Source organism: Corvus brachyrhynchos, unplaced genomic scaffold (genome assembly GCF_000691975.1).
Source record: "Corvus brachyrhynchos isolate BGI_N302 unplaced genomic scaffold, ASM69197v1 scaffold99, whole genome shotgun sequence".
NCBI lineage: Eukaryota > Metazoa > Chordata > Aves > Passeriformes > Corvidae > Corvus > Corvus brachyrhynchos.
The window spans coordinates 3,003,387-3,017,168 of NW_008239778.1; the positions used below are offsets into that span (position 1 = coordinate 3,003,387).

Below are 13,782 nucleotides of genomic sequence, written 5' to 3' on the forward strand. Positions count from 1 at the left end.
CCCGGGCCCCCCGCCGGCCCTTCCGCGCCGCCATCTTGAGAGCGGCTGAGGGGCGGGGAGGAGGGAGTCGTGCCTGGCCGCCATGTTGGGAAGGTCGCTGCCTCCCCTTCCCGAGTCAAGCCTGAGTTAGCGGGGAGAAAGGGAGAGCGCTTCGTGAGGGGAATCTCCTCACGAAGGACATTTAGGGCCATAAACTAAAGCACAACAAGTTCCACCTCAACTTGAGGAAGAACTTCTTTACGTGAGTGTGGCAGAGCACTGGGACAGACTTGTCCGGGGAGAAATGCCGACCTCACCTGGACCTTCTTGTGTCACCTGCTCCACGTGACTCTGCCTTGGCAAGGGGTTAGACCGGGCGATCTCCAGAGAGCCCTTTCAAACCTAACAATTCTGTGATCTGCAAAGGCCCTCATGAAAGACATTATTAGGAAGGAATGCTTTCTTCTTCAAGTGGTGATGCCCTGGCCCAGGTTGCCCAGAGAAGCTGTGGCTATCCCATTCCTGGAAGTGTTTGAGGCCAGGTTGGACAGGGTTTGGAGCAACCTGGGATAGTGAAAGGAGTCCCTGCCCATTGCAGGGGGTGGAATGAGATTCTGCTGAGATACAGCAGCCCCCGAGACACATCTGCCCTCATCACCAGGCTGCACAGGACTGTCGGATGCAGGCAGTATGTAACAGCAGTGTCTGTGCCCAGAGCTCTGCTGGCCCTCAGGCTGCTGCCATCTTCCAACCCACTAAAAACAGGAGGTTTTGAGGAGCAGCTAAAAAGAACAGCTAAACAGAACAGGTAAAAAGAGTTACCAGCTGCTGGGTAAATGTTGCTCACACAGGATTGCTGCAAAATGTACATTTTTGTCTGTGTGTGTGGTGGGCATGCTTTAGAGTTGTGTGCCACTGCACTGAGGATGTGCCCAGGGAAGAAGAAAGGAGATAAAAGGCCTAAATCAACCCTTACACTTATGAGGCAAAGGGACTTTCCTGCATTACTGTATCCCTGAAGGGCAACCTAGGCTTGGGTTTGGATCTCCAGCAAAAACCTTCAGAAAAAGGGCTTTTGAAGGATGACTACAAGTCTGAAGACAGGCACTGCAGAGGAAAAGAGCTAAAAATTAAGATAATTTATCCCAAGGAACTAAATAAATGGCCAGGAGAAGCCTGACAAAAGTATGAGTTGTCTGTAGGCTCACGTGTTGACTGTGAAAAATATACTGTGATAAATAGGTGTATGCAACTCTAAAGTAAAAGGTATGGGCTGCTCTGCTCCTCTGGCTTTAAGCATTTCATTGGATTCCCTAATTTTACATTTCAATTCACAAGTAAACACAGTTTCTGGCTAATTGGATGAACCGTTATTACCAGTAGTAGAAAGCAGGAAACTCCCTGCTCTATTGCAGAAATAAATTACTACAAAGGGATTTATCCTGTATCTGTTTGCCAAAATGTTCAAATCCTTTATAAAAAGGAATTGTTTTAATTTATTTTTTCTACTACAGGGGCTTTATTTTGTGAACACCAAAACTGGCTTGCAACAAAAGGAAAGAGAATGAGCAATGGTAACGTCATTTCCTGTGCTCCAACTTGGAAAGCCCGGTATAGTCTGAGAGTTTCATTACTGTGCTAGTACAATTAATCAGAATACTATTCCCAGATATTCTTGCAGTTCTGATTAATTATGTGTCCTTTTCAATGATTAAACTGAGATGACAGAAGACATCCCATAGTGTATGATACCATTACTGAAATTCACCTCATAAGGGTGTCCTTAGCCAAAGAAAGTCTTTGTGAAAGCCTTTCTCCTTTGTAGGTTTACTCGCATTCCTAAATGTATTTTGTATTTGTATTTTGTATTGCTTCAGTCAGGTTCATTCAATCTTAAAAAACAAGCTATCCATTTAAACATAGGAGGCTATCATGTGCAAGTGCATTTTGTAAACTTATTATGCTAAGAGACAGTCACCCAGATTGGAATTCAGGCGTGTTGATGGGAAGTGACACTATTGTGGATGGTATTTCTCTTTCAGGAATAAAAAGTAGGCTTTGTTCACAATGTCAGTTAAGCCAGCACTAAATTCACTCACTCAACTTTCTGTACCTGATGTCAGTTCAGGCATGAGCACACTTTCTGACAGTTCTATTAATAGAGGACCTAACTACAGCACTGAAGACTGAAAGGTTATATGAAACAACTCTATTTCTATTACATTCTGTTAATCAAAATCATTCTGTATTGTTCACGATTAGGTCACTCAGTGGCAATTACCTGACTTAAGAAAGGAAGTTTTCTGTGGTCTCCTATACTTTGTGTATTATTTTCCTTGTCAGGCACATAGGAGACTGTAGGTTGGAAAATAAAGTATTCAGTTTATGCTGGCACAAATGACCTGGATTCCTTTATCCTGGCGACAAATTCAACCCTAGTTTATAAAAGTAGTATGTCTCATTATGGGAAGCATTGACAGTTTGAAGTGCTCTAACCCTGCTCTGTGAAATCACCTTGTGTGTAGCTGCAAAATGTCCAACATGGTGGTGAGGGCAGGTGTGTGACTGAGGCATAAACTAGTTTAGTGTTTCCTTGCAGCAGTAAAGACTCCGTGGAATCCCATCATGAAAATGGAGCTGTCATGCCACAGCAGAGGGGAGCTCTGTTGGCTTGCATCTCATGTTGCCTGTCCTTAAACACACCAGACTGTCTGAAAAGAGGGAGAAGCCTTTCCCTGCTAGATGAAGTGATCTTTGTTCTGTTAATATCTACTTTCTGTACTGCTTATGCACAAACACCTTGTCCTACTGTTTGTTGAGGCAGCATGCACCACATTTGAGGAAAAGATTTCAAGATAGGAGAGATTGTTTTTTTGAATTTGTTTTACTGTCCCTGGCATGCAGCCTCTCTGCAGCCATTTCCCCCATTTCTGCATTGAGTGGAAGGGCAATAAGAATTTAGATTATCTTTTCTGAGACCATTTCTGGTATAATGACTGTTCAGTTCTGACAGCCATTTGCTGTGGTCCTTACTGCATTAATCTTTCCCTTGGCAAGGGTATATTATCATCATAATTCATCTCATGATTAGAATAGGAAATCCTGGCACTTTTTCTGTCACCTTAAAAAGGATCAAGGCTTCACATTCAACATCTTACTTTTCTTGAATATGATGTCTTTCGTTTGACTTTCTCTCCAGTTCCTCCTTCACAACACAAATCACAGATTACACTAGTAGATAGTTTCTGTTCTGTGGAGTCTTCCAGCTGGATTCACACTGTTAACATCATCTGCTCCCCTACTTCAGCTTCTTGGCAAATGCAAAAAGCTGATGGTAAGATAGACACAGCTCCCTGTAACATGTTCTGCAAGGTTCCTCTAATTTTACAAGCTAAAGTCAGTGAAGAGACATTTTAAATGGTAGCATTGTGAAGTGTCAGGTTTTAGGCTTAAAAACAGCTCCTGTTAGGCAAAAAGGGACCATTTATATGCCCTTTATAGCATTTGCAGGCTTGGGTTTCTTGCAGTTTATATCTAGTGAACAGTAAAGGCTAAGTGTTTAAAAGGCTTATGTTCTGGATCCAAGTTGTCACAAGGAAATAATATCAGTTTGCTGAACAGTTCTGTGTTCCTGTCTACCCCCTAGCACTTGGTTTTGCTGTGCTTTTGTCAATACATAAGTAGTTTGCTCTAAGGAATCTCTTTTTTTGAATAAGCCTTGACTGAGTTTACTTGGGAGTAGCAAAATCTAAATTATTTCTTCTTGTATTGTATGTAGAGGTAACAGTTGGCCATTACCATGGATATGCATCATAAAGAAAAACGCTCTGAAAACTCCTTGGGAAGAGAGAAATTGGGGAAAAGGAGATAGCAATTCATTGTACTTTTTGTTTGATTCACAGGTCCTTGCTGGCTTGAATAAGAGCATAGCAAGGTCTAAAAGCTGTTTTGTTCCCAATCTGGTGTGACCTATAAATAAAGCGGGGACTAAACCTGGGCCGAACACATCAGTCTGGCCTCAAGTATTTGTGCTGAGTTCAAGGCTACTCCTACAGAGCAGGTTCGAAAGTTTAACTGTTACTCAAATGTTGTCGGGCTCACGTTTCACTGGAAGTGGGTGTGTGTGTGAAGAAATGTGATTTCCTGGAAAAATATGGACCAGTGAATCAGTAGCATGGCAAACAGAGAGAAGCCTGGTACAGGAATTGCTGCAGCTGCTACAATACATCTCTTCAGAACTTGTCTCCGAGCAGGGCATGATGAAAATATTTACATTGACTTGTATTGCAGCAGTGCTCAGCTTCTCCAGCTCAGATCAGGGTCCTGCTGGGTTAACACTAATCCTTGAGGATCTCTTGTAGAGGTAAGAATCTCCATTCTTCCCTACCAGTCCACATAGTCAGGATGGACATGTATGGCAGTCCATGGCGCTAAATTGTCTTGCCCAAGATACCAGAGCAAGCCCTGGAGCCAGAAATAGGAGCTAATCTTGACTTAACATTCCCTGATAAACGAAACCACAATGACCCTAATGTTCAAACCTCACCATATGTCTGTCTGTCACTCCTTAATAAATCTAGCAGTATTCCCTCTAGGTCACTGACCAGAGATAAAGGCTTTAGTTGTGGCATGAAGTGTGGACAATGATTGCTTGAGCCAAGGAGAGCAGATGTACATGTAGACAAAGTTGTTCACTGAAGGCTGACACCTAAACAAAGTGTTTTCACCTGACTTTTGGGTAAGATTTCTGGTATGATCAGGCTTGACAGGAATGGTTATGGTAAAACAGTCTCTGGAACTGCAGGAAATCCTTATGGATTCTTATGGTGGTGTTGATTCAGGCTTTTGGCAGAAAGGTGCTGTTTAAGACCTGGGTAAACCAGAATGACCTTGTTCCAAACTTTATTTGTATAAGCTTAAACTATTACTTAAACTGATAACGTTCTCAGCTGGGAAACAGACATGCCTAGCCATTAGTGGTAGGAGAGTGTAAAATGACCCCTGAGAGGTGTTCACTTTACACAGCATGGACATAATTTATTCAGAATTGGATGTCTTTCCTGATTATTAGTAAAAAACAACATCAAAATAAATCTGCAAACAAAATCAGTAGTTAATGATGGAAGACTGTCTTAAATCCAAAGTAGTTATGGGGAGGGTTAAAGTAAAATGAAAATTGCAATTTTCTAACCCGTATTTCTAAAGAATTGAGTGTGAGAAATCTTTGCTCTGCAACCTGAAAGCCTGACCTAATTGACAATCAGTTTAATATACCTGATGGAAAGCAGTCATGAGATCCACTGCTGTGTCAGTGTTCGATCCTTGGAACAAACACAAAGATGTGAAATATGAAGGAGGTCATAATTGATTTGCCTTTTCTGAAATGCTGGCATGTTACTGGAAGAAAATAAACATAAGAATTCTTTCTCGAAGAAACAAGGACATATACTCGAGAATGGTTATTTGTATGTAAATTTGGTGCTAGAAGTTAAAATACTGGTTTCACTGCTTCCTTTTTCTATTGTTGGTTTAAACAAGATATTTAAATAATTGATTCATGGTTTAAAATGGCAAGCTGGAAATACTAATTTACATAATTTATTTTATATTTAAAATTTTTAATTATGTTTTAAAATAGTGGATTCCAGGTGCTTGGCACAACGCTACTTTTTGACAGTCAGTAGGACTGGAGTAGTCATTGATTTTAGGCACATGAACATATATCTTTTCAAACTTCTGATTTTGTTCTTTAATCCATCAAGTACTATTTTGTTTATTAGATGCTGTGAGCTTTTAACTGATTCTTTCTGTTAAGTAACATTTGATGGGATTCAGTTAAAATGCACAAAGGAATCATTAAAAATGAGAAATGAGAATTTGTTTTTATCTCCCCCCACTTCCAAGATATTCATACTACCAGATCTCATCCTCCCACAAGTTAGATCTAAGCATCCCACACCTTGATTTTGCACAAAGTTTGGAAAAGGGAAAATCAAACTGGCTGCTTTTTTCAAACCGTGTTTGGTTCCCATCTCTTAATGAACCAGGCATCAAAATGAACTTGTTGAATAAACTCAGATGAAGAAATTTCTTTCTGCACTTGCAGATGAAGCTCTGCTACAAGGAGCTGGTTCAGCACTCCACATGCTATTTCCAGCCACTTACTCAATAACACCCACCAGTTCGGTGTTTTGACTTTCTCTGAAATTTCTGCAGCAAGCCTGAACTACTGGTATATTCTGTACTTTGTGATGCTGGATTTCATGGCGTGTGGGCTGCCCTTATTTCACATTTTATTTTAGATAGGGCTGTTTTTAAAAGAACATACACACTTGGTTTAAAATAAAGAATTACACTTTAAAAATTGTTCTTCCTTTTAACCTGCTAAATTCTTTTGCTCACATTTTATAAAATATATCCCAAAAATTCATTTTGCAAAATCTATCCCAGTTGATGCCTCTTACCTCAAATTGTGGCCAGAAATTGTTGATTATGAGGTATATAAAATGCTTGGCAACAAAGTTAATTTTTCCCTGGAACAGTAAATTTGCAGTACTTTGAGATATGCTCATATTTGTACCTGACACATTCTGGTGCCTTTGCGAGTACAAAATTAGTGCAGTGCACAAAAGGGAAGGAAATATGTCTGCAGCCAGGAAGGTATTGAATAGAAATTGCCCAGAGATGAACGGAGCAGTGAATACAAATATAACCTGCACAAGGGCTCTGTGAGAGCACGAGCAACACGACCTGTACTGCACAGCTCAAGTGCCAAATCCCTTAATGTGGATGCACTTAGACATGTTACGTGAGGATTAGTCCCCTCAAGGAAGCAAAATAGGTTAAGATAGTGTAAGTCCAGCCATCAGTGGGCTAGAGTGTTACCATACGATACAATATTTGCCTCTACTAGAAAATTATGCAACCACAATTCTTGTATTATACACAGGAACTGTGGAACTGAATTTAATTTCAACAGAAGCCCAAAGGAAAATCTTGGCTTTGGAGCACCAAGCAGGTCTGCTGTGCAAACAGGTGGACAAAAGGGATGAACGGCTTGGACCTGTGGAGTCTGGTGATCTCAGTGTGTGGCCATGTAGGACTGCTTTGGTTTTCTGTCAGGACTGAGAACTTGCTGGAGGAGGAGAAAAGCAGGAGGGGAAATGGAGGCAGTGAAAACACAGGTGGCTTCAGTTATATTTGGCTTTTTGAACAGATTAATCACTTTGCTGATTTACACTGCCCTTATTCTGTACTTCTAAATCATTTCTTAAGGAAGCATTTTAATGAACTAAGCCAGAAGATATTCTATTGACATAAGCCTTGTTGGAAGGTACAGAATATTTTTTTTTTTTGGATAGTTTTGCAAATCGAGTGATTGCAGTTCTTCCATGACTGCCAGTTAAACTCCTGCAACCATTCTGGACTTTGAAACAAAGCCTCTTCTTAGCTTCATTTAAATTCAGGATTTACAATAATAAATCTCATAACACTTTTTTTTCAAGCAAATGTACCAGCTGAAGTTGGTATTAATGCTCTATTATGAAAAGTATTCAAAAAGCTACTTTGAAGTATGGAAAAGAGCCTTTGCTGGTTGGTGGCTGGTAAGAATAAAGAGAGAATAGTTCTTCCACTTGTACTGAACTTGTCTTAAGCAAAAGTAGCTTCTAAAATTGTGAGAATAAAATTCTCTTTTATTAGCAGCCTGAGAGTCTTATACTTTATCAAAAGTGTGTAAAGTGTGCAAATGCCAGCATGACTCCAGGAAAGAAAGAAAGGCCAGAGTTTATTCATATACCTTATGATTTTATATGTAAGACATTTTGAGAGCATCTTCAGAACAGGTAAAATTTCTGGTATAAAGAGTGAATAGAAGGAGGTTGTGAATGAAATGAATAGAAAGAAGTTTAATTTCTATCTTTTTACTTTAATATTGCTAAGTGATTCATATAGTAATTTTTTTACTGTGGTTTTAAATTTTGTAATGAATACTGTATGCAAACCAGAGCTTTAAGAACCAAGTGCTGAAGCCTGAAAACATCTTGTATGTGTTAACAAGAATCAGATGTTAAGTAGAACTGTGTAAGTGTTTCAAAGTTTTAATGTTTATTGTTTTCTTTCTCCCTTAAATTATGATGGTACCAGTTGCTTTAGGACTGCAGGCTTGGCCTCCCTTTGCTTTAGCAAAGGAAGTTAAGTAGCAGAGCAAGGAGTTCTTCCCAACTCTTCTCCCAGGTTACCAATGTAACTGATAGACAATCCTTTCCACACTTCACTTTTTTTTTTGTTTGGTTGGTGTTTTTGGGTTTTTTTTTTTGTTGTTTTTTCATTAAAAGTAGATGTTTGACTGGCCAAGATTTTTACAGACTTTTTTATCTCTAGTGGATTAATATCAAACAGAAGATGCCCAGGAAAAGAGTGACTCTGGCCACTTCCTCCATTTGTTCTCTTGTTGGACTGGGAGCTGCCCTCTGCCTAAGGTGGCTACCTATCAGTGATAGTATAGATATATTTTAATCCCAATTTCCTATCTAAATTGCATTATAACTTTAAGAACTTCCAAATATTTGCATAATAACTGTCATAAAAATCAGCATCCTGGGGGTAGTGCTTTAGAATGACCAAGCTTTTCTTTTGTTGCTGGCAGAATTTGTTTCACAGTGCTATCAATTAAGCATGGCTATAGTGAGTTCACATACTTACCCTTCCCAAAAGGGTGCATACAGCCTCACTTTGCCTTACTGGAAGCATTGAGAGTGACAGTAAATCTCTTTGTGCAGGACTTATTTCTGGGAAATAAAGGCATTCTCAATACTTAATTAGAATATTTTTAATTTAAATCAATTTTTAGTTAACCCTGACCTTAACATTCTCTGTAGTGATTAAAATACTGTGTTCACTGCAGAATAGTCTTCCCTTTCAGTCTGGAGGTAGTGAGGCTGGAAAGAGAGAGGCCTCATAGGGAAAGGCCTCCATTTTTGTTCTGTCAGTGCTTGTCTGTTTATCATTACTCATAATAAATGACTCTTACCTGCTTTGCTGTCGTCTTAATTAAGAGGACTCTGGTGTATCACAGTGAAGACTGCAGTGGTCAACTAATAGTTCCTCTGGGGATGAATGTTTCACTGTGGTAGAAAGGTCAAAACATAGGTTAAATAGACATTTAATTCCAGAGTTTTCTTCCAAAATCCAAGCAGATGTCACAGCCCTTTTCTGCTCTAATTGTGTCAGAAGCATCCAGAATCCCAAAATGCGAGAAATTCACTTATCAGCTACACCAGTAAAAATAAGCTTGAGCTAAAAAATGGTCAAGGCCAAAGCAGATAAACTGGTTGGTGAAATAGTATCTTTGGTGCACATTAACTATAATTCCTCACTTCTCTTGACATCCACGAGCTGCTCTGTGCTTGAATAAATCTCAGCTATAAGAGGAAGCTCTGTTCCAGCGATGTGCAGCTTCCTCCTTTGTCTGATGTTAATGCAAAATGTTCTCATTTGCAAAGGAGGTTTTTGCTTTTCTTTTTGTTTTCCCAGAGAAGAAGGGAGCAGCTAATAGAATTGGAGTGTGTTCATCTTTTGCTGCTCTGTGATTATGTGCTGGAACTGTAATTTCTTCTGCTATACCTTTTGGGACAGAATTATATGGATACAACCAAGGAGAATGTTACCTGTGAGATAAGTTATCTAGGTAAGCACCCTAAGAAATTTTTTGTAAAGCTTCAGTTTGTTTCCTAATTTAAAAGGTGTAGGAGAAGAGTCTAAACTAGCTTCCCTGCCCAACCAAAAGCATGATCTGCATTCCAAGAAGTAGGAAGTTATATAGAGCTAATTGTCAGTAATAATGAAATAGTAGATTTTATACTTCAGTTTGTGTAAATTTTATTTACTGCTGTCACAGCACTAGAGTATGTTCCAGTGAATCCACACTGGGTTTTGTGCTATTACTCAGGCAACAAGAAGGAAAGCATTTTAGATGGAAATTTAGGGTGAGGAGGTAAAAAGGATGTGGTGACTAAAAATGTAGCATTTATTGAAACTCGCAGAATGAGAATCTTCCTAGCAGATATTTTCTAATTAAGTGTACAGTGGATCAGGTGGTCCAGCTGGTTTTCTTGAAGTTTTTGGTAGTAGTGGACTACTGTAAAGATGATTAGTCTGGATGGTTGAGGCTGTTGCAGCATATTTGTTCCACAAGATATGGACAGAGACTCAAATTAAATAATGGTTCACACATCTAGTTCTGCCTGCAAAGGTGAAGAAAAACTGTTGGCAATCTAGTTTTGATTATTCAGGTATTAAATTTCATGTTAAAATACAAAATATTTCCTAACAGCTTTTGAAGTCATTAGCAATTGCTACCTGAGTGTTAATCATGGCTAATGTAGCTGCAAGCACCACATCCAGATAGAGCAGATTCAACAAAGTACAGGTGCAGAATTTCTCAAACTTCCCTCGGAAGGAGAGTGCTCGGGCTCCCTCCCTCTCAGCTGTGTATTCCATGACAATAACAGCTTGGCAAATGTACATCAGTCTGGAGGGCTGAAAGGCAAGAAAAATATACACGTTAGTAGATGAGTCATCTCTGGAGTTTTGTAATATGGTCTTGTATGAGAACAGGATCAAGTGTTGATTCTATAATAGATCTGTAACTGAAAATTATGCTACTTTTATGCGTGGTTACATTTCTGCCCTCCTGTCAGGCTGGTCACTGCTTGGTTTAAACTGTCAAACTGCTGCCCCTGCAGACGTGCAGCCCAGGTGTTCGTGTCTCAGTCCAAGTCTGTCTTTATGTTTTAGCACTGCAGACTGGGTTCAAAACCAAAGTGAGTTATTGTGCAGCCTTGGTACAAGTAGTGACAAACCTTAAACCCCCCCAACCTCTTACCTGAATCTCTGTCATTCTGCAGCTTTTTTGCAGTCACTATAATTGTCTTTGAATCTCCTTGGAGTGGAATATTTCAGGTGGGTCTGGACATGCATTTATTGAGCTGTCTGTCTACTAGAATGATGTTAAATTTCACTTTTCTGATCTTGTCAGACACTAAAATTATTAAGTTTTGCACCAATCCAAATTTCAATTATTTGCAGAATCTCATGATTTATGAATTTGCTTCCATCACAACAGGCTTAAAATACATACACCTCAAAATGCAGACCAGTCTTATGTTCTGCATTAAATGCATGCTTGTTGGTCTAACCTTATTGAAGCAATTAAATATATACTTGCAAATACAGACAAGTATGTATTTTCTTTTGGTTACTTTATGTTCTCTGTCTGGGTAATGCATGAGAGAGATACCAAAAGCAGCTTATTTCTTTCTTCCTAAAATCAGTATTGTTAGATTTAGTCAACAATTAATATTATTTTCATATTTAGTTTTCATAGATTTTGTTGCTGTTTCCTGTTCAGTGGCTTAATAAGCTTCTTTTTGTTACATGTATGGAAATGGTTCGGAGTTAATCAGGATAATAAAATATTTTCAATGTATATCTGTCCGACATCTTGGTTCACTATTAATGCCCCTTCTGATGTAGCTTTCTGGGAAAGCTCTGGCAAACCTCCAAAACTGTTCACGGATGCGGCAGCATCCACCATTAGAGGTTATTTGGATAAATAAATACATTCAAAGGCATTTTGTAGTAAATACTTGGAAATCCTTTCAGAGAAAGCTGGAAGCTCTCACATCAGTTGTGTGTAAGCAGTCCTGTCAGGATTCAGGCATGGCACATTTCTTGGCCTGCTGAGGATCAGCCAGCCAGTTTAACTATCACCAAACGTGTGTGTCCATCTGGGGGATCTCAGTTGCCTCTGTCAAGTTCAGCCATCAAAACAACTTTTGGTACCACAGCCAGATTCCAAATGGTGTAAGAAAATATGTTGCTCTGTGTGTGGGCTGGTGCCAAACATGAGAATAAAGAGGTTCTGACTTGCTGCTCTCATGGGAGAGTTTAACTGCATGGCACAGCTATGAGATCTCATGCTCAAATGAACCACCAAGAGAACAGAGCTTCTGAAGGAGTATGACAGGGATAAAAAGCTGCCTTTTACATTGCATGGGCACCTGGCACCACCAGGGTAAGCTGTGGAAGCAAACACTGCACTTCGTTCCAAGAAAGGAGCTGCCTGACTGACAGAACAAATAAAGAAAAAATTTAATTTTCTATAAAGAAATGAGCTGTGATCTTGCCTAACAAAAGTTGGCTTACATTGTATAGTGGCATTCTATATGCCCACAATGCAAAAGTGGATTGCCACGAACTTTTGCTGGAAGTTTATGGTGCAGTGTGGTCTGGATAAACACAAAAATTGTGATTGGAGAACAGCACAAGCATGCAGTTAAGGCAGGGTGGCTATCAAGGAATGATGGTTGTCAAGGAATGATGGCTATAGGAGCTGACAGAGGAAGGCAAAGTCACAGGGGGCCTTTTAAAAACCACTGCGGACTTGTACCCAGCAGTGAAAGCCGGAATGGGTGGAAGGAGGTGGCTTGTGACACTGAGGGAAGGGAGAAGGGGGATGTGTACACAGACGCGATGCCACCAGTGGCCAGGTAGTACAGCAACAAAAAGCATGAAGTGGAAGTGATATCTGGAAACTAATGAAGGGCAAAAATGGAATCAAAAGAAGTGTTTAGAACTGATGGGTTTGTGTTTGTGAGGAACATCTTGTTTAATCTGACTCTGTCTTTGGAAAATTTGGAATTCGGAAATGTTGGGTTATAAAAGCAGAATTGTGTTCTTGCCACAGCAGTTATAGTTAGAAACCTGCCTTTGGCTGTCTCAAAACATCAGGTCCAGCAGTAAATGTCAGGAGTTGAGAGTAATATAGGATGTGCCCTGGGTACTCCGAGGACGCTTGGATCAAGAGACATTTAAACTATCCACAGTGAGAGTTAAACCATGATGAGCTGCCCCGTGAGGCCTTCTCCTTACAAGGTCTCAGCGGCGGCTGGGCATCAAACACGGAAAATATTCCTGGGGAAGGATACGGAGGCCGGACGGGAGCGGGCGGGGCGGCGGCGCCGCGCCGGGCTTGGGGCGCCACCCAGCGGCGCAGCGCCCAGGCGCCGCCACAGCCCGCCCGAACTCGTCAGAGGCATTGAACCGGTAATGGGAATAGGTGCTCCTGATTTTCCTTTGTCCTCGGCTGGGGTTGGAGGGAAAACTCCTAATTGCTCCAAAATTGTGTTGATTCTTTATTGCTTCCAAGAACTTCCAAGGAGCTCTTGACTTCGCTGGTTTAGTTAAGCGCTGGGATGGTGTGGATAACGTGACGTTGCTCAGAGAACATTCTGTGGTCTATAGCAGCGAAAAAGGGAGAGAGATAAAAGAAAGGGAAGATAGAATGAGCACGTGGAAGCAAAGGAGTCTGGATTTTACAAAAGGGCCAAGAGTGGTAGGTGCTATTTTGTTTTTTAGTTAGTCTAAAGTGTGAAATACACAGTTCTTTAAAAAAGCCCAACCACAGGCTGGTGTTTTCATGCATGAGTCATAAACCATAAGCAGTCCTCATTCAAATTAGCTGCCTCACTCTTAAACTCTTGGAGTTTGCTGATAATTTTCACTTTAAATTTTCTTAACAGGCTGCAAAAAATAAATTAGCTTCTGAAGTTGGTAATCCACAAAGTGGCTCAAAAGACAGGTGACTGAATACTTCTAAAAATGTGAGTGGGCAGAAGAAAGAAGGCAGATAAAGGTGTCTTCATGTGCCAAAAGAACAAGAACGCCTTCCCATACCCTTTGCTCCTCCCCTTTCAGAACTGTTTTTTGAGGGAGAAAGGGAAAAAAAATCCCTTTGAACAA

At 40.3% G+C, this 13,782-nt stretch overlaps 1 protein-coding gene across 3 annotated transcripts in view; it reads left to right on the plus strand.

Annotated features, from left to right (window-relative positions):
• The first annotated feature begins 9,415 nt into the window (after positions 1–9,415).
• LOC103621626 (protein spinster homolog 3) overlaps positions 9,416–13,782 on the plus strand; it is a 30,808-nt gene continuing 26,441 nt past the window's right edge. The window contains exon 1 of one of the 3 annotated variants that reach the window (XM_017743080.1): positions 9,416–9,667. The gene's annotated coding sequence lies outside the window, so the exon portion shown is untranslated. Of the gene's footprint in view, positions 9,668–13,066; positions 13,376–13,782 lie in introns of those variants that run through there. The other 2 variants (XM_017743079.1, XM_008640459.2) reach the window with 2 other exon arrangements.